General features: G+C 41.2%; 1 protein-coding gene across 1 annotated transcript in view; it reads right to left on the bottom strand.

Annotated features, from left to right (window-relative positions):
- The window catches only part of PRKCQ (protein kinase C theta), a 118,181-nt gene extending 99,838 nt beyond the window's left edge, over positions 1–18,343 (bottom strand). The window contains exon 1 of the mRNA XM_023753595.1: positions 18,290–18,343. The gene's annotated coding sequence lies outside the window, so the exon portion shown is untranslated. The remainder of the gene's footprint in view (positions 1–18,289) is intronic.
- Positions 18,344–18,439: the final 96 nt, after the last annotated feature.

Genomic DNA, 18,439 nt, shown 5'->3' with positions numbered 1-18,439 from the left:
GGGGCTACTGGCAGGGCAAACCTGCCTTGGCCAGCCTGGTGCCTACTCGCTCGCCGCCCCCACCCCCCACCGCCACCACCAGTCACCTTCCTCTGCGGGATGACCAGCGGAGCGATTGGGGTCGGGGTAGCCCGCTGGCACCTGTCTTGGCTGGCCTGGGGCCTGCGGGCTGGGGGAAGATTCTGCATTGAGCGTCTGCCCCCTGGTGGTCAGGGCACATCATAGTGACCGGTTGTTCCACTGGTTGTTCCGCCATTTGGTCAATTTGCATATTAGGCTTTTTATATAGGACTAGAGACTCAGTGCATGAAATTTGTGCATGGGGGGGGTGTCTCCTCAGCCCAGCCAACTGCCAGTTTAGGCCCGATCCTGGGGATTGGGCCTAAACTGGCAGTCAGACATCCCTCTCACAATCCAGAACCACTGGCTCCTAACTGCTCACCTGTCTGCCTGCCTGGTCACCCCTAACTACCTCTGCCTGCCAACCTGATCTCCCCTAATGCCCCCCCTGCTGGCCTGGTCACCCCCAATTGCTCCCCTCTGCCAGCCTGGTTGCCCCTAACTACTCCCCCGGCCAGCCTGGTTGCCCCCAACTGCCCCCCCTCCCCCCCGCTGGCCTGGTTGCCCCACGCAGCCTGCTATTCAGTCATTTGGTTGTCCCTCACTAACCCCCCTGATGGCCTGGTTGCCCCATGCAGCCTGCTGCTCAGTCATTTGGTTGTTCCTCACTAACCCCCCTGCCAGTCTTGTTGCCCCACTCAGCCTGTTTGGTCATCTGTTCGGTTGTTTAGGATGCGATGGCCCCTGGCTCTTTATATATATATAGATAGTGAGGTTTTATAAGTGGATACCATAAGGTGGATTGAAAAACAGGGTATGGCTAAGAATGACCTTTTCATCTATAGAACATTATAGTAAGAATTACTACCCTACCTTCTTGTTATTCCCTTTGTTCTTATTTTATGGATCATGTTCTCAAAGCAACAAATGATATGGGGTATCTAGAAGGGCCAAATGCACCAATGATGCTATTTTTCATTGCTTTTCCTGAAGCTGTGGTTCTATCACCTTTCCTCCCACCTCCTCTGCCTTCTGGTGTCTGATGACCAACCCTCTGCCAATCTTGCTCTCTCAGAGGTCACTGATGATGCCAATTTCCAGATCCACTGGTTCATTTTTGGTCTTCTTCCTTGATGACTCCCCTTCTTTTCTCCTGCTGTTCTTCCACCTCTCTGGTCACTCTTTAGTCTAGGCTTTTGGCTCAACTTTTTAAAAATCTAAATAAATATGGAATATGTCTAGGTTTTGATTTGACTCCTGTCTGGCCAATCTTATCTATATTGATGGCTTCAATGATCCTCTACTTAGTGATAACTTCAAAAAGTACATTTTTCTTGACTGATAGTTGCACTTCTGTCAGTGCTATATTTTCAACTGCATATCAGACCTTTCCAAGTGGTGTTCCACCAGCTCCTCAAGCACAATCAAAACAACTATGAATTCTTCCTTTTCCTCAATGCCCATGCCTCTCTTCTTTTTCCTGTCTTGATCAATGGAATTACTATCTACCAAGTCTTTCAAGCTACAAATATTGGAGTCAACTGAGAGTACTCCTTTATTTTCATCCCTTACATCCAATTATGCAAAAAGTTTTATGGATTTTATCTGGTTATTTCTTTTGTATTGATCTCTAATATTCAGTCTTTTGGCTTGAGAACTTCAGATATCTTCCCTAGATTATTACAATGAATACCTAATTAGTATAGACCCCTTTGTCTTGAATGCTGCCTATTTCTCCTCCACATTACCCATAAGAACTGTCTTTTCATATCTCTTCCATGTTGAAAAAAAATGAGACCTTCTTTTTGCCTAAAGTAGAAAGTCTTTGTTATGGACAAACTTCAAAACTTTAAGGAAACTTAATTGTGGCTAAAGATATAGCTTAAACAAGGCATTTAAAAAAAGTTTTTTGGTTTCTTAAAATGTGTTCTTTTCTGTAGTCTTTAATTTGCTTAAAAGAACCTTAAGCAAAACAAATCTCCCCTCACACAACTATAAAGATGAAAACAGACATCTAATACTAATGAAAAAAGAAATAGCTTCATAAACACATGGAGGAGAAATATGCAGAAACCCACAACTGATATAACTTGCAAAACCACAGCTTTAGCTCAACTAAAGTAAAGATGACTTAGATAAAATACAACCAGAAAACTGAGATTAAAGATATGGGGTAAATAACTTCAGCTGATGGTTTAGCAAGCAAACATCATGGGTACAGTATGAAGGTGTAGGAAATTGCTTTGGACTAGGAAGCTGATGGATTGACTCCACAGAGCCCCTGGGAACATAATGTTCTTAGGGGAATCCCCGCCAGCTGGAATAGTGTCACCTATTGGACCATGTCCCATTCCCTTGTGAGGATCTGGTCACCTTAATACAGGAGGAGAGATAAGACTTTTAGGTTCAAGTTGAATTTTTGAAGTTGATATGGAAGAGCACTGGTGTTTATTAGGTTGTTTTAGAGCCAGAGTTGAATAGCAGATGCCAAGAGGCTTTTAGAGTGGTCTACCAACCAGCTGTGATACCCTAAACATCTTGCTTAGCTCCTCTGAGCCTGGGATTCCTTCTACTCATGTCAGCAACAGGCAATACAAAGTTAAGGACTTCTAAATAAAAGATATTGATCCTCATTACTAACAGGAATCATCATAGTAAATAGTCAGAGTCCATATATATTTATCAACATATATTTACTGACCACCTACTAAGTGCCAGATACGTACTAGCAAAGGAACATAGTGGCGATAAAGGAGCCATGGCCCTGGGCCTCATCCTCATGGAGGAATGAAGACAAGGGTTAGGCATTATTTGGGACCAGGAAAGGACAGAAAATGCCTTTTCTCTATCACCTGGTAACTTGTCCGCATACTCTTTTTTTTTGTAACCATGATTTTGGGGCAGTGAGTACATATCAGATATTTTACCTCTTCTTCACTCTCCATAAAGAGAACATTTAGTAATGTAAGCACAGACTAGGTTCCAGAAATCTGTCTCTTCAGTTCTTCTCTTCCATTGCTGCTACTTTATAGCAGTTGCCATGATCTAAACCAGGGGTGGGCAAACTTTTTGACTCGAGGGCCACAATGGGTTCTTAAACTGGACCGGAGGGCCGGAACAAAAGCATGGATGGAGTGTTTGTGTGAACTAATATAAATTCAAAGTAAACATCATTACAACATTTAGTAATGTAAGCACAGACTAGGTTCCAGAAATCTGTCTCTTCAATTCTTCTCTTCCATTGCTGCTATTTTATAGCAGTTGCCATGATCTAAAGTATCTTATTTATAATCTGTTTACATTTTTATTGTCTTCATCCTCCGAAAGAAAGTAGGCTTCATGAGGGCCAGGACACTGACCCTCTTTTCTCCCTGGTACTTGCAACCCTCAGGTCAATCACTGACCAATGATCAATGCAGCACTTGATCAATAAATAGTTGTGTAATGATTCAATCCCAGCCTTTCCCTTTTCTATAAAACTTCCTATTTTCAGTAAGTTACTAATTAAGCCACTCTAACATGTGAAGGAAATCTTAGCGGTGCTTGCATTTTTAAGAGGATCTGTGTTCCTTAAACTTCTGGTTGGCAGAATTTCTGGTACTGGAATAAAGTGAAGTAAGGACTTTCTGGCAGCATAATGGAGGGTATTTTGAGATCTGGCGGGAAGTAACATTCCGAAGGCGGTCACCCTTTGATTTGCTGGGAAGTCCACTCCAAGAAAAGAGACTGCTTATGTACTGCTCTGTTTTTTCACACCTTCATTCCTTCCTCTGTGGCTGAGTTCATACATCCTCTAAAGGTGCTGGCCGTGGGGCAGCTGCCATCAGCGGTCCATGAGGGACAGAAAGGCAAGGTTAAAAAGGAAGTGTAGATGCTTTGTTTTTGCCCCTGAGTCAGTGCATCATGGCTGTTCTGTGCCTTGGTGGCTATTATTATTTTCCTATTCATTTTCAGGGCTAATATTTATATATTCAATAAATTTCTCAACCTCTGAAAATTGTCCATTTGCTCAAATGTGAAGCATCTATTGTATTTTGAATGTTATTTTGCAAACCAACCAAAAATAATAAAGTACAGACTTCTTGAGATTTTAAAAAATGATTCTTTGGAAACTATTGGCAAAATAAATGTTTTCTTGACTAAGAATATCTCTTTGAACTTTTTGGAATGTTATGATTCAGAAACTTGTCAAATAATAACAATGAATAAATAATAGACATAAAAATGATCAGAAACTTAATGTGTACCTTGTTTGTGAGTCACAAATATAAAACCATATGAATTATTCTGCAAATTAAAAAAATTATATCAGGCATATGTATTGAAAAACAATATATCTCACAGTATAACAATATATTACTCTTTTAATTTCCAGAACAACCCCATAAAGTTGAAGTTTAAACTTCAAAGTTATTGCTAAAGAATGTTAATCTGGCTGCATTTCTCACTCGTTTTTAATTAAACAAACTTTCTTCTTAGAAGCTCTTTGTAACTTACAACAGTCCCTGTGTATGTGTGTGTGTATGTGTGTTTTGTGTGTGTCCATATATGATAGAATTTTCCATTTCTAATCTGTTTAATGTATTGTTAAACACGTGAAAGAACTGATGAAAAAAGAATAAAGATATAAGAGGAAAGTCCAAGTAGGGTGTTATGAGAATTTGAGATTGAGATTAATAAAAGACCAGGAAAATAAATGAATAAATTAGGATTCTAAAATACATTTTTCACTTGTATTAAAATGTATTTTTCCGTTATAATATTGTAGGTTTGAAGGATAGCTGGCAGGAAGGAAACACCACACAATAAATTTAGTATCTGACTTTACTGGAAAGGAAAAATGCAGGCAGGGAAGAAATAGGAATCCAGGTAGATGTTCAAGGTTGAGGAAGAAAGGAGGACCGGGCACAGGAGTTGAGCTGTCTGTGGGCCTCATCTATGTGCTGCTGCCTCGTGGGAACTGGGGAGTGGCCAGATCAGTGATGGGAGCCAACGCAAAGCACTGGGCAGTCTCCTCCCTCACCAGTTTCCCTGGAGAAGCAGAAACTGTGAGAGTTCCTTGCAGCTTTTTTTTTGCTATTTTTAAACATCTCTCTAAACACCTGGAAGGATTTGCAAGCTGCGTGGGGTACAGAGATCCACCCTCCAGGGCTGACGGCAAATGCCTGGGAAGGATCTGGAAAAGTAGTATAGATCTAAGCAGGGCTCCCGGCGTGACGTATGAAGCTGAACCTGAGCATTTTCTCTGTTACTAAAATGAGTAATGTATTACATAGCAAAAAAAGAAATATGCCCCAAACAGTAATTGAGAGGGAAGTAAGTGTCAAAACTCACTTCTTAGAATTACTACCAATGTCAAGTAGTATTTTTAAAAAAATGAGTCATTAGACACAGTGTATTGTGAATTTCAGGCTTAGGAGAGTGTTAAGAACATGGGCTACGGCATCACGCTGCTGGTGCTCAAACCCCGGCCCTCTCATTTTGTTTAGTAACTCCGTGTCTTTGAACAAGCTACTCTACCTCATCTGTAAAATGAGGACAATGAGAAAATCTACCTGAAATGAGTTAATGGATGCAAAGTGATCAGAGCAGTACCTGGTATACAGAGAAAAGCCCAATATCAGCTATAATAATTAGTACTTAGTTTATATACTCAGTAGAGTCAAAAGAATGATGGTCATGTCCTTCCACTATCTAGCAGGAAAACCATTTCCTCACAGCGATTACTTCCTTTACAGTGCGCTGTGAAAAGAAGGCTATAGGTTCTTTTCAGGTGGGTGTTCCCTGTTGGTGTCCAGCTACCACCCCTCGTCTCCCCAGTCCTACCATTTGCCCTGCCCCTTGTCACTAGAGTCAAGAGCATCACAGTCAGTTTCACTTTCATGTTATTCAGGCAATTTGGGTCAGGAGTAAAGATAGCCAGCAAAGTGAAACAGGCAACACCTCGGATTTGGGAGTGACAGTGCCATGGCATGTTCCTGTAGCATCAGGTTCCCTGCACTTTGCCCAGCGCTTCTCCTGCCCTCCTGGGTTGGGCAGTCAGTCCTCTGGTGAGAGCCGCTCGGTGTCGGGAGGAGGGAGGGTCTGTCTTGTTCGGATCCTGGGTGTCCCTCCTTGTAATTTCCGGTCAGGGGTGCCCTTAGAGTGTGCTCTTCCTGTATCTCTGTGGCTGGGTCTGATGTGAGGCAGTCATTTCTTCTCACCGATGCTTTTTCCTTAACCACGACACACACTTTCTCTCTCATCTAATTGAATTTTCTGTTTGACTTACTGCGCTGGTTTCTTGTTCGTTTATCTCTTTCTGCACTTTTGCAGCTTTGCACCCACAACATTGATTCCCGCACACAACTCACTCTTCTGGGCTCTGACCCTCCTCTTCCTCACACCCGCCTTCTTCCTGTCTGGGGTTCTCTTTCCCCAGGCACTCCACCGCTCTGTCATCTGCCTGCACTAAGCGGACATTTAAGAAACATTTATGGGCACTGTGTGTGGCACTCTGTGGGGAAGGGCAGACTGGAGAGAAAGGGACACAGATCCCTGCCCTGGAGGAGCTCCTGATGCAGTCGGATGAGGAGAGGGGTCTTATCACTACCAGTTTCCCCAGGCTGCCCTTTGGGGGTCGGAGGAGTGGGCTTCACAGAGGAGGTGATGTCTGAGGGGTCAGCAAAGTGAGGACAGGAAGAGGTGGATCTCAAGCCTGTGGTCCCACATGGAGCTGTGCTAGCCAGGAGGAGATAAGAACTACAGGTGCTCAGGGCCTCCAGAGATGGGAGGCTGGAGCGGCAGTCCGGGGACCAGCGGGGAAGTGCCCGGCAAGCCATGGGAGGGGCTGGATTTCATTTTGCAGTGGATGGAGAAAACAGAGTTCTCAAAGCAGAGAGTGATGGTCAGATTTTTGTTTTAGTCAGAACCTTCTGTCAGCAGAGTGAAGAGTGGGTGAGAAGAGTGAGACTAGAGGCTCCATCTCAGAAAATAAACTTGAGATTGCCTTTATGACCTGTTATCATATCAGCAGCCTGAATATTTGTGCCAGACCATGTTTCTAAAGATGGCTGCCACAGCATCCGCCACTCCCTACTCTTCTGCAATGCCACTCGGCTGCTCCCCACGGAAGGATGCCATCTACTGCCCTCCTCCTGAGCTTAGCATGGTTTGACGGCAGAACATGACAGAAGTGCTGCTCTGTGACTCTCTAGTTTAGGCCTTAGAGACCTGAGTTTTTGCCATTTTGTGTTTGGAACACTCACTTTTTGGATCGAATCACCATGAAAAGAAGCCCAAGGTATAGAGAGGAAGAGGGGACATGGGGTGGGCCTAGTGTTCTAGCCATACTCACCAAGCAACACATATGTGAGTGATTCCATCTCAGATCTGACTGCAACCTCATGAGAGACCTCAGGTGACACCATGAGGAGCAGAATCAGCCCAAATTCCTGATCCTTAAAATGGTGCCATTTTAAGCCACTAAGCTTTGGGGCGGTTTGTTACACGGTGATTTATATGTAAAGCAATACTCTGGGTCAGAGAAATGCATGTTAAATAAATAATAAACTGCAGCCTTGACAATTTCACGGCAATAGCATTGCTTTACTGCCAATAAGTGTACTTCATCCTTGATTACTTATTAGCAAATCTCATTTTGAGCGTATGTCATAGTTCACTGATTAGCACTTAAGTTTTTTAAAAAGGGCTTCTCAGAAAAGGTAATCCTCTGATTCTGTCTTGCAAAAGGCTAAGAAAATGTGGTGTGTGGATTAAAATCCCCAGAGTTGACTGAACTTTCCTGCTGGTAGTTTTAAGACAAATATCCAAACAAATACATGTTTCACTTTTTGGAGCTTCAGAATGTTTGCTGATTCTCCATAATTGGCTTTCTTTGCTGTACAGCTGTGTCTCGAGATAGAACAGTACAGTGGGGCCTTGACTTAAGAGTGTCCCAACTAACGAGTTTTTTGAGATACCAGCTGTCTCTCCGCCGATTTTTTGCATTGAGTTGATAGAGTAATTTGAGTTAACGAGCTCCTTAACGAGCTCCTTAACGAGCTCGGTCTTGGAACGAATTAAACTCGTAAGTCAAGGCCCCACTGTACTTCAATCAGTAGTGTGATCTCTCTCAAGATCTAGCTTTTTACATCTAGAGGTCTAGGTTATTTTTCCATGAGAAAATACCTACAATATTTTTCAGGAAACAATTGATTTTTGCATATTTAAATAAATATATATTCTCTCTGTTCTGAATACTTCTAATCTTTCTGTGAAGAGAAGGGACTTTTCTTCCTTTCATTTCTATTGAAATAAATAACATTCAAATATGTGTTAGCATTTCTTTCTACCAGCTCCACCTATGGGAAACTGTTAACAGATGAGTTTTGCTTCATTAATTTCTAAAAATATGTGCTAATTTATGTTTAGCAACATTGGCAATTTTTTTTGGTCAAGTATGTTGCATTTATTTGATTTTAATAAGTAACAAAAAGCATTTTCCTATTCCTCATATGCCTTACTAAAGTGCCTTTAGTTACAGATCTCAAGTGTACTATAAATATTAACAAACCTCAATGCACAGGAACTAGGAAAGAGTTCCAGTAAAAAAATCCTTCTTTTTACTGGAATGGAGGAAAGAAGGTTAAAGAACCTTGTTCTGTGCCTTTGGCAAATACTTAAGATGCTTCTGCTTCAGAACCTGGAATTATGCAAGTTATTTCTGATTGGATTATTTCATCAACATTAAAAGGATTTCATCAAAGTCTAGGATGATCTCAGTTGTATGTAAGGGGTAGAGTAATTCAAGTTCCTCTTAAGAAAGAGTTCCTTTATGGCTACTGTTACTATCACCCCTTTTGTACAGCCTGAATATGTCCTGGAAAATAAATAGATGCCAATTTGTTTTTCTGTTTTGAATGACTAATGAAAAAGAATTGAAAGAGTCCCCAACCATAGAGGAGAGAAGATCCCATCTGGCTATTATTCATTATCTTATCTTCCAGAAACAAAGTTCACCGAGGAAATCAAGTTGCTCTTTTGGGAGAACCAGCATTTTGATAAAACTTGGTTGTTATAACATTCCTTGTGTTACCACCAACAATAACACAGTAGAGGAAAAATATTTTGTTATATGAAATTTTGTTTTTGCAAAATCAAGACAATGTAGTTCAAGCATGTCAAACTCGCAGCCTGCGGGCCACGTGAGGCCCACAATGAATATTTTTGCAGCCCTGCCAATATAACAGTATGTAAGAAATGTTTTAATAAACATTTGTAACTTAATTTTTACAGTATCCTGTTATATATAATTATTAATTATTAGTAACGAACTACAATGTTCGCTAATGACTGATTACTATAATCCTGTTGCATTCATTTCCCTTATGCGCTTTACGCACAGATGCACCGTTTTCTCTCCACTAATACTAGCAGCAAATATTTTAGCAGCTGATTACCATGTGATTACTCTTGGACTGACTTGTTTGGTGTGTGCAACAGGAAATATTTCGCTTTTGGAGAACAAGAAAAATAAGTTTACTTGCGTTATGCTTATTAATTTGTGCAGTTATTCAGTGTCTGCTAAGTTAATGTTCAAGAACAAATTTTTTTAATTAAAATGTTCTATTATTTTATGTTAACGATTACTCATTTATTTCAGCCCTTTGTATTCAGCATGTCTTTATCGAAATAAACCTACATTTCTATGAAAATTGAAGCTTTTGTTTTTTTGTGTGGCCCACATAAACTTAAACCTTGTTTATTCATGTTAGCCTTTGGGTTTGACATGCTTGATGTAATTGAGTGACTTCAGTGATTGGGTGACTGCACTTCAGTTTATTGCTGAAGAGTTACCCATTCCACTATTGATTATATTCTCTAATCTATATGGCCTATTCACCAACACTTATGAAGGTGCTATTGCCTGGAATCCTTTAAATTTATCCAGTACTGCACCACCCCAGGTACCCAGGAACATGTGGATACCAAAAGACTATCTGAGAAACAGCTGCAAAATAACAGGACCAGGAGGAGTCCTAGAAAGCCCCTCATCCAACTCACTCATGCTGTGGTCAATATAGCAAAAGTGGAATGAGAACCTTGGTCTCCTGGCTCCCACTTCTGTGACCTTTCTTCCCACCATCACTGTTGGATGGATCTGCAAGACTGGCAGGGCCATCAAAGAGCAGGACAAAATCTATAGCCTCTCTTCAGTCCTTTCTGCTGAAAGGGACTATCTATTTTGCATTCTCAATTCCCTTGTGTGCCAACTTTCATAGTTCCCTGTTTACTGTAGGGAAATTGGAGAGCAGTGAGGTGGAGAAATTGGCACCTTAGAACCTGGGAGGGGAGGAAGCAGCGGGTGATATAGTACAGAGACTGGCTTATCTGAAGTCAACACACCAAAGGGTAACTGTGTACTTGGCCCTATAAACCACTCTCAGTCAGATCCCTAAAATTCACCTTGAGGATGTGGACAAAAATCGGAGTGCTTGGGGATCTTAATACTAATTATCGGGTCTGACAAATGTACACCATACTCAGAATCCTTCACGTTGGTGAACGGAGGAAAATCAAACATATTCCTTCCCTCTGAGAGGCGTCATGAGCTTCCTCAAGTCTGCGGTCTGAGCTCTGTGCCAGGAGTTAAAGAAAAGGAAGGAAATAGAAAACTTGGCACATGTCCTCAGGCTAGCTTACTCAGGAGATAATAATTGAATAAAATATCATTACTGAGCTTCAGTCATCAGCTGGATAGAAACCTCAAGTCCTCAGAGATATGAAAACATAAGAGGGAGGGTAAACACGTGACAAGCTACATGGAAAAGGTATAACACAAAAGGACACTTTTTTTTTTCTTGCTAAAAGGGACCCTGGTTGAGAAGACCTTTTCATGAACAAAGGGAGAAATACACTTAGGATTTAGGTGCCACCTGCATTTCTTATTTGCTAAAGGAGAACAAGATACTTTGGATGGAGGACCCACTAAGGGTTGGAATGCAGAGGATGTAAGAAGTGTCTCCCTTATTTGCAGGCAAAGGTGAGCATAACTACCTGAGCCTATGCTGACACTCCCCTGGAGGGAAGTATCAGTGGAACTCACAGCTCATTTCCCCTGAAACGCAATGCCATTCACGAAGTAAAGTGCACTCTGAAACTCTGAAGTCTCACAGGGGTTATGTCAGCTTTTGTGATACAAGCCAGAAATCCAAGCTCCCATTTTAACATCATTTTAGCTCTGGCTTTCTTGTTAGGAACCTGTACTGGTGTCCATTTTATTTGATTATTGCTGGGATTTATTTTTAATCTCATTTAAAAGATTATGTTTTTTCCCCTTTGGTTTCATATTTTTTGTTATTCTACTTTCAAGTGAATCTCCTAAATAACTCATTACTCTTTATTTTTAAGACATTTTTCTTTAAATGCTTTCAATTATTTTATCTTTGGCATTCTTTTATCATCTAAATTCTTGAATCTAGTCTTTTACTTTTTACCTTTCCTACTCTTGCTGCTTTAATGACTTTTAAGATAATTATGGTTTTGTTTTGAAGAATCCTTGAAGTCTTTTGTCATTTCATTAAAATTTTCTTACCTCTTTTAATATCTAATATTTTCTTTTTATTAAAATAATTAATTTTAATAAAATTATATAATTAATTTCTCAGTATATCTACATTTTGTCTACCTTTTACCTCATTCTTTTGCTTGTGGGATATTTCAGAGTATTTGAATATTACCTTTTATTTCCTGATCATTCTTAGGTTGGTCTTTTTTCTTTTATTACTGGAATTATATTAGTCAGCAAAATAAAAAACTGAGGATGACAGAGGGAGAAAATCACACCATAGGCAGGGGGAGATGGAGCTTTTCCCTTATAGCAAGTTGTCTCTTAGCATTTCCTTCAACTTTGACTTCCTAGTAGAATTTATCTAGATAATTCTAGAGAACCAAAGGCAAAAACTGCCCAAGATGATAATGATTCTACTTGTATGAACATTTAAATGACTAGATTGAGGTTCTTTTCTCCTACAGCACACAGTTCCTTAAAAATTACAGGTTGTAAAATTCATGTTGTGGTGATCCCCAACCATAAAATTATTTTTGTTGCTACTTCATAACTGTAATTTTTCTACTGTTATGAATCGTAATGTAAATATCTGATATGCAGGATGTATTTTCATTGTTACAAATTGAACATAATTAAAGTATAGTGATTAATCACAAACAATATGTAATTATATATGTGTTTTCCGTTGGTCTTAGGCGACCCCTATGAAAGGGTCGTTTGACCCCCAAAGGGGTCGTGACCCACAGGTTGAGAACCGCTGATATAGATGATCTCATATGTACTTTAAGAACACGTGGGAGGAGATAATTTCCTAATTTAAAGGATCAGGAAAAGCTTTCCAGAGGATGACATCTAAGGTTGGGACTGAAGATATGTAGAACTAGCCAAAGGAAGGAAAGGTTAAAGGTTGGGCAGAAAGCTGATGAGGCAGGGGATCCATGGGACTGCTAAGGAACCCAAAGAGGCTGGACTTGGAGGAGCGTGATGTGTGTGAGGCTGGAGAGGACAGGGGAATGTAGATCAACTAGAACCTTTCCCTTCATGTCAGAGAGTCTGAGTTTCATTCCAAGGGCATTGGGTAGCCACTGGAGAACTTAGAACAAGGGAATGACACACTAAGGTCTGGGATCCAGAAAGATCCTTTCAGCTGTGGCATGGAGAATAATCCATAGTAACAGAGACCAGTTAGCAGGTTCTGGCAGTCATCTAGAATAAAACTAGTGGTGGCCTCTCAGAGCAGAGGCAGTGGGGACAAGAAAGGGTGGATGGAATAGGGAGATGTTCAGGGGGTGGAACTAAAAGAACTTGCTTTGGGGTAAGCCTGGAGGTGAGACATCAGGCAAAAACATTCAGATTTCTGGTTATACAAGAACAGATGATACCAAAGTCAGGTTTGGGAAAGAATGAGAGGGAAAATTTATGGAAGGAGGAAGGAGAAAGATAATACATTCAGTTTGGGATATTGGGGTGCTGGATGTGCCTATCAGCTATCTGTGGAAGAGGATCAGGAAGACTTTGCATAGGCAATGGTTGGTTGGTAGTCAACGAGGAGAATGGCTATGGAGGGCAATGAGGAATGAGGTTGCTTATGGCATGAGAAAATGAAGGAATAGTCATCTTCCAGGGGGCAGAAAGGAGAGGAGGAGCTTGCAAAGGAAGCAAGGCAAAGTGCTGGGAGTGCAGGGACAGTGGTGACAAGAGAAGGTCTGAAATATACTGCTCTAGAAAGCAAAAGAGGGCTGACCAGGGAAAGTCCGAGAGCCTGGCTGGAGTTGGAAATTATGGAGTTATATCATTGTGAATTGGCATAGTTCCTTTTTTTTTTCAGAGAACTCATCAATATCTGTATACACACTGGAAAAAGTAGGCAGTTGGATTCAGCCCTGATCCCAGGGACCCCAGTTTTAGAAAGGAAAGCACATCATGTCACATGGTACCACCAATGCTTGTCTTCTCCTAGCAGCAAGGGGAAAGCTTTGGGAGAGGAAAGAGAGGCCATTTTCATCTTTGTCAACTTCTGGTTGAATCATGCCTACTCTGTATAATCAGTACTATTTCTCTTCAAACAATCACTTCTAAATTATGTATGTAGGGGCTACCCTACCTAAAGGGACCTTTTGTTTATCTCTTAGGAGCCCTTCTATCCATGGTTTCCCTAATCCTTCAGTGAATGCTTTAGTAGTAATTACAATGATTCTGTACTAGAGAAAGGTATATAAGCACAAGGTGAGATAGGAAAAGCAATGAATTCAGGAGTACCATAAGTCCAGGACTTCTGACATCAGGCATCAAATAATTTGGTAAATAACTCACTGGTTACCCCTCACACCCATAACAGAACATAACAAGTATTGGTGAGGATGTGGAGAAACTGGAACCCTTGTGCACTGTTGGTGGGAATGTAAAATGGTGAAGCTGCTATGGAAAATAGTATGATGGTTCCTCAAAAATTAAACATCCAATCCAGCAATTCCATTTCTGGGTATATGGCCAAAAGACTTTGAAGAGATATTTGTACACCCATGTTCATAGCAGCATTATTCATAATAGCCAAAATGTGGAAGCAACCCAAGTATCCATCAACAGATGAATAAACAAAATGTGGTCTATACCAACAATGGATTATTATTCAGCCTTAAACAGGAAGGAAATTCAGATTCATATTACAATGTAAACCTTGAGGAACCTTCAGGACATTATGCTAACTGAAATAAGACAAATACTGTATGATTCAACTTAGTCAAATTCATAGTAACAGAAAGTAGAATGCTGGTTTCCAGGAGCAGGGGGAAGTGAGGAATTGGAAGTTAGTATGTAATGGGCATAGAGGTTCAGTTTTGCAAGTTGAAAGAGTTCTATTGGATGGATGGTAGTGCTGGTTGGACAACATTGTGAATATACAGAGAGGGGCAAAAGTAGGTTTACAGTTGTGAATACACAAAACATAGTTTATTCTTATAGTATTATTTATTAATTCTTGCATTATTTTCCATTAGAACAACTGTAAACCTAATTTGTTCCATTCTGTATTTAATGCCAATGAACTGTACACTTAAATGTTATGTATATTTTACCACCATTAAAAAATTAACTGGTGGGTTGTTCAGCTCTGTGGTTTATGGCAAGTGCTTGGCGGTCAGATAAACCTGACACTACCACTTACCAGCTATAAAAACTGGACACATAACTTAACTTCCCTGGGCCTCAATTTCCTCATTTGTGAAATGAGGGTGATTATGGTAATAATAATATCTAATTTATGAAAGCTTTGCAAAGATTAAATGAGATAGGAATGTTTGTCAAATATAAATAAAGTTGGGAATATAAAATCTGGTACATAAATTATAAATAATAATGTCTCAATAAAACGATGTTTTACTGTTTTTGTTGGCTCTGATTATTATTATCATCAATATTATCAGCTTAATTCAAAGTTAGCATTACCCTATATCAACCTGTTAAAAGTATATGCTGCCAAAATGAGTGCCTTTAAATATCTGCTAGTTTAATCCCAGAGCAGAAATCAATGATTCTGGGCTTGGCTTGAGCTATCCCTAATTCCTGAAACCTCTGATTCTCATTTGCACAAAAAATTTTAGAAGAGAGGACAATATGAAATTTGTGCATACATGCTTTACATGTTAAAATAATGAAAGATATTTCCATTACTGCAAAGAAATGCCTTTTAATTCACCTTTCTGCCTCAGCATTATGTTTTTCTATGGGTGTTTCATGGTTTCTGCCTTAATAGCCAGAATAGGTATGAAAAAGCAAAGTTAGATGCATTACTTCTTGAAAATGAGATGGTTAAGATTGCAAAGTAATGGACAGAAACAGAAAGAATGAGTTTAATGTTATGCATGCCACCACAACACTAATTTCTCTACTTTTAACGACAGATTTGACTTGGGGCAATATAATTATATAAATATGGAATCACATGATACATGTATGTTCTCTGGGATATTTCATTATGTAACAGCTTTTTATTTTACATTATTTGTGGAAATTAATTACTTGAAAAAAAAGAAAGAAAAGATTAAATTGTATAAAAAGAAAATCACCTGAAATCAAATATACTCTTATTAAAAGTCACATTAGATTAATATCTCCGCAATAGTTTCAGGGGCAAACAACATAATCAGTAACTCTAAAACATAAAAAGCATCAAAAAGGGAAGTACTAATTCTAATTCCTATTTTAAAGGAAGGCGAATGTCCCACCATTAAGCTGGGTTATGGAGATTTGTGGAGCTTTACTCCTGAGTGCCAGTCACCGATTTGTACTGTAAACCCTCTCAAAACAAAATCCTAGACCCAACGCGCAAGGAATTTTAGATGAAACACCAAATTCATTATAGAGGAGAATTCTGTCATTTCCACAGAGAGAGAGAATATGTTACAATGGAATGAGGGACCTTTATAGAAATGATCAAAGACAAATGAAGTATTCAAGGGAGCCTCCAGTACCTGCCATGGACAAGAGAAATAAAATATTAGTGTTGAAGGGGGTCAGTGAGATCATAAGAACGACTGAGCTGTGAATAATTGAGCAATGTCCCTGCATACCTGAGAGAGAAGGGGGACATCAGCAAAAGGAATCAAAGTTCCAGTAGTTGGCCCACGTATTTTCCAAGCAGACTCAACAAAGGGTAGGGAGTGGAGCTGGGAGAGAAGGTAAAGAAGTCGCTCAAGAGCTCCTTGCCAACCTGAGCCACCGTAGTAGTACAAGACAGGGGCGGAAGCGAACATGACAAAACGGAGGGTGGTGACAAGAGTCTCCCCTGGAAGTTTACATTTTACAAGTTTACAAGAAAATCACAGGAGGCTGAAACAAAGGCTGGTGATGCGGAACAGGTTACTCTTGACATCAGAAATAAGAGTTGATGAGCCCAGGGGTGGGTGGGTCAGAAGAGATAAACCAAAGAATGTGTATGCATATATGCATAACCCATGGACACATTCAATAGGTGGGTGCAGCCCTTGGGCGGGGAGGGAGGGGAGCTAGAGGGGTCAGTGGGGGAAAAAGAAGGACATATGCAACACTTTCAACAATAAAGATTAAAAAAAAATATGTTCCTCTCAAAAAAAAAAATTCCCCAAACCAAAACCAAACCACAAACACTTAAATTACACTTCATTTATAAGTTGGGAGTTTTACAAATGATGCTTTGAAGGTTTTAAAAGCTCTTCCAATGCTGTGTCTTTAAATGTATGTACTTTCATTTTTATTTTTTTGGCTTAAAACAAAAACAAAACAAAACCCCAAAACAATAAATGAATATATGTACGTACAATCAGCAGAAGAAAGAGACAACAAGAGCATTCGGAGGCGGACACCTGCCTCAAACAATGGCACTAATCGCAGAGGATTTTAAACAGCTGTGCATAAACTTCAAAAGTAATTGCAACCAAATTAGCAAATGTCACCCTCCTTCCCACTAGACACAGCATTTTTAAAAGAGATCAGGCATCTGTGGGCAAGCCTGCCATTTTATGAGTTGCCTAAGATAAGTTAGGGGGAAAGAAATGAAGATGGTGATTCAGAAGGTTGGGGTGTATGCTGGGAGTGGGGCACCCAGGGCCTTACAAATAGGGCTTGTCTGTGAAGCATCCCAGCCAAGGAAGGGCCTGGGGTGGTCACAGCTCTAGAAAACAATGCAAAGGGGGCAGCAAGCCGTGGGGCTGCCAGAAAGGGCGCCTGCCCTGGCAGGACCTGCACATGCCCCAGGAACAGTCTCTCGCCACTGACCAGGAGAAGCAGTGAGTGCTCACTCTTCTCTCCAGGCCACCACCCCTCCTTGTCAGCCCTTGCCATTACTGAATCATCTTTCATTAGCAACTTTGAGCAGGACAGCCCTCAAGGACAAGGCAGCTCGGTGACACTCACTTTGCAGACACAACCCAGTGGAGCCAGCCTTGGGCTCTCTCTCTTCATGCCCACGGTAGTGCCTGCGCCTTTAGCATGAACAAGTCCATTTCACATGGATAATTGGGGCTCTTGAAAAGCCAGTGAAATAAAGACATTTCACTCTCTATACGTATGACCCTCAAAGCTTAAAAACAAACAAGGATCCCTCAAGGTTACCGAATTAAGCACCAGACGTTTGTTTGTTTGTTTGTTTGTTTTTTTGTTTTCGTTTCTTTTTGCATCTAGCAGAGACCTACCTCACCCTAACCCCATGCCGGCGAAAAGAAACTTGGTTTGTTTAGAAGAGCGAGTGTTGGCAGCCCTTCCTGCTGCTCTAGCAATGGATTTCAAAAAAACAAGTTGCTGTCTGACAGGTTGCCATCTACATCAAACCTCTCTCCTTACAAATGTTTGCCAAGAACATAAAACTTTCCACCTTCTTCCCTCCCTCCCTCCGCCCTTCATTAGTTCAGGTGAGAGTTACAAAAACGAGAAGAAGGAGGAAGTGCAGCCAGCCCGGTGGCCTCCTTGCAGCCAAGGTCCTCACCATCCCTGGTAACCCGCACGCAAGAACCCCCCCAGAAACCAGTGACCCAAAGTTCGCTGCGCTCCTGTCTCTTCGATTTCTCTATCATTCTGCACCCCCCTTCCTGGAACAAGTCACCACGGTGCTGGGTGAGCCGCTTCCGCTGGACTGGGGTCCGGACCCACGCAGACAGACCCCCTTCCCTTCCCTGGCCGGCGACGAGCGGCCACGCAGGGACCTACCTGCTGGGTGGGCTGCCGGTCCGAGCGCAGCTGTCCCGCGGTGGCGCGGGCACTGGCGGTGCGGGCCGCGGTGGGTGCGCCCGCAAGCGCGTGCCGGCCAGGGGGCGCTCGTCACCCCGCGCTTCGGGAACCGCAGAAGCGGGTCCTGGA

This window comes from Myotis lucifugus, unplaced genomic scaffold, assembly GCF_000147115.1.
Source record: "Myotis lucifugus unplaced genomic scaffold, Myoluc2.0 scaffold_47, whole genome shotgun sequence".
Classification (NCBI taxonomy): Eukaryota; Metazoa; Chordata; class Mammalia; order Chiroptera; family Vespertilionidae; genus Myotis; species Myotis lucifugus.
The sequence above is the reverse complement of the archived record's forward strand: the minus strand, read 5'-3'. Positions and strand labels throughout refer to the sequence as shown.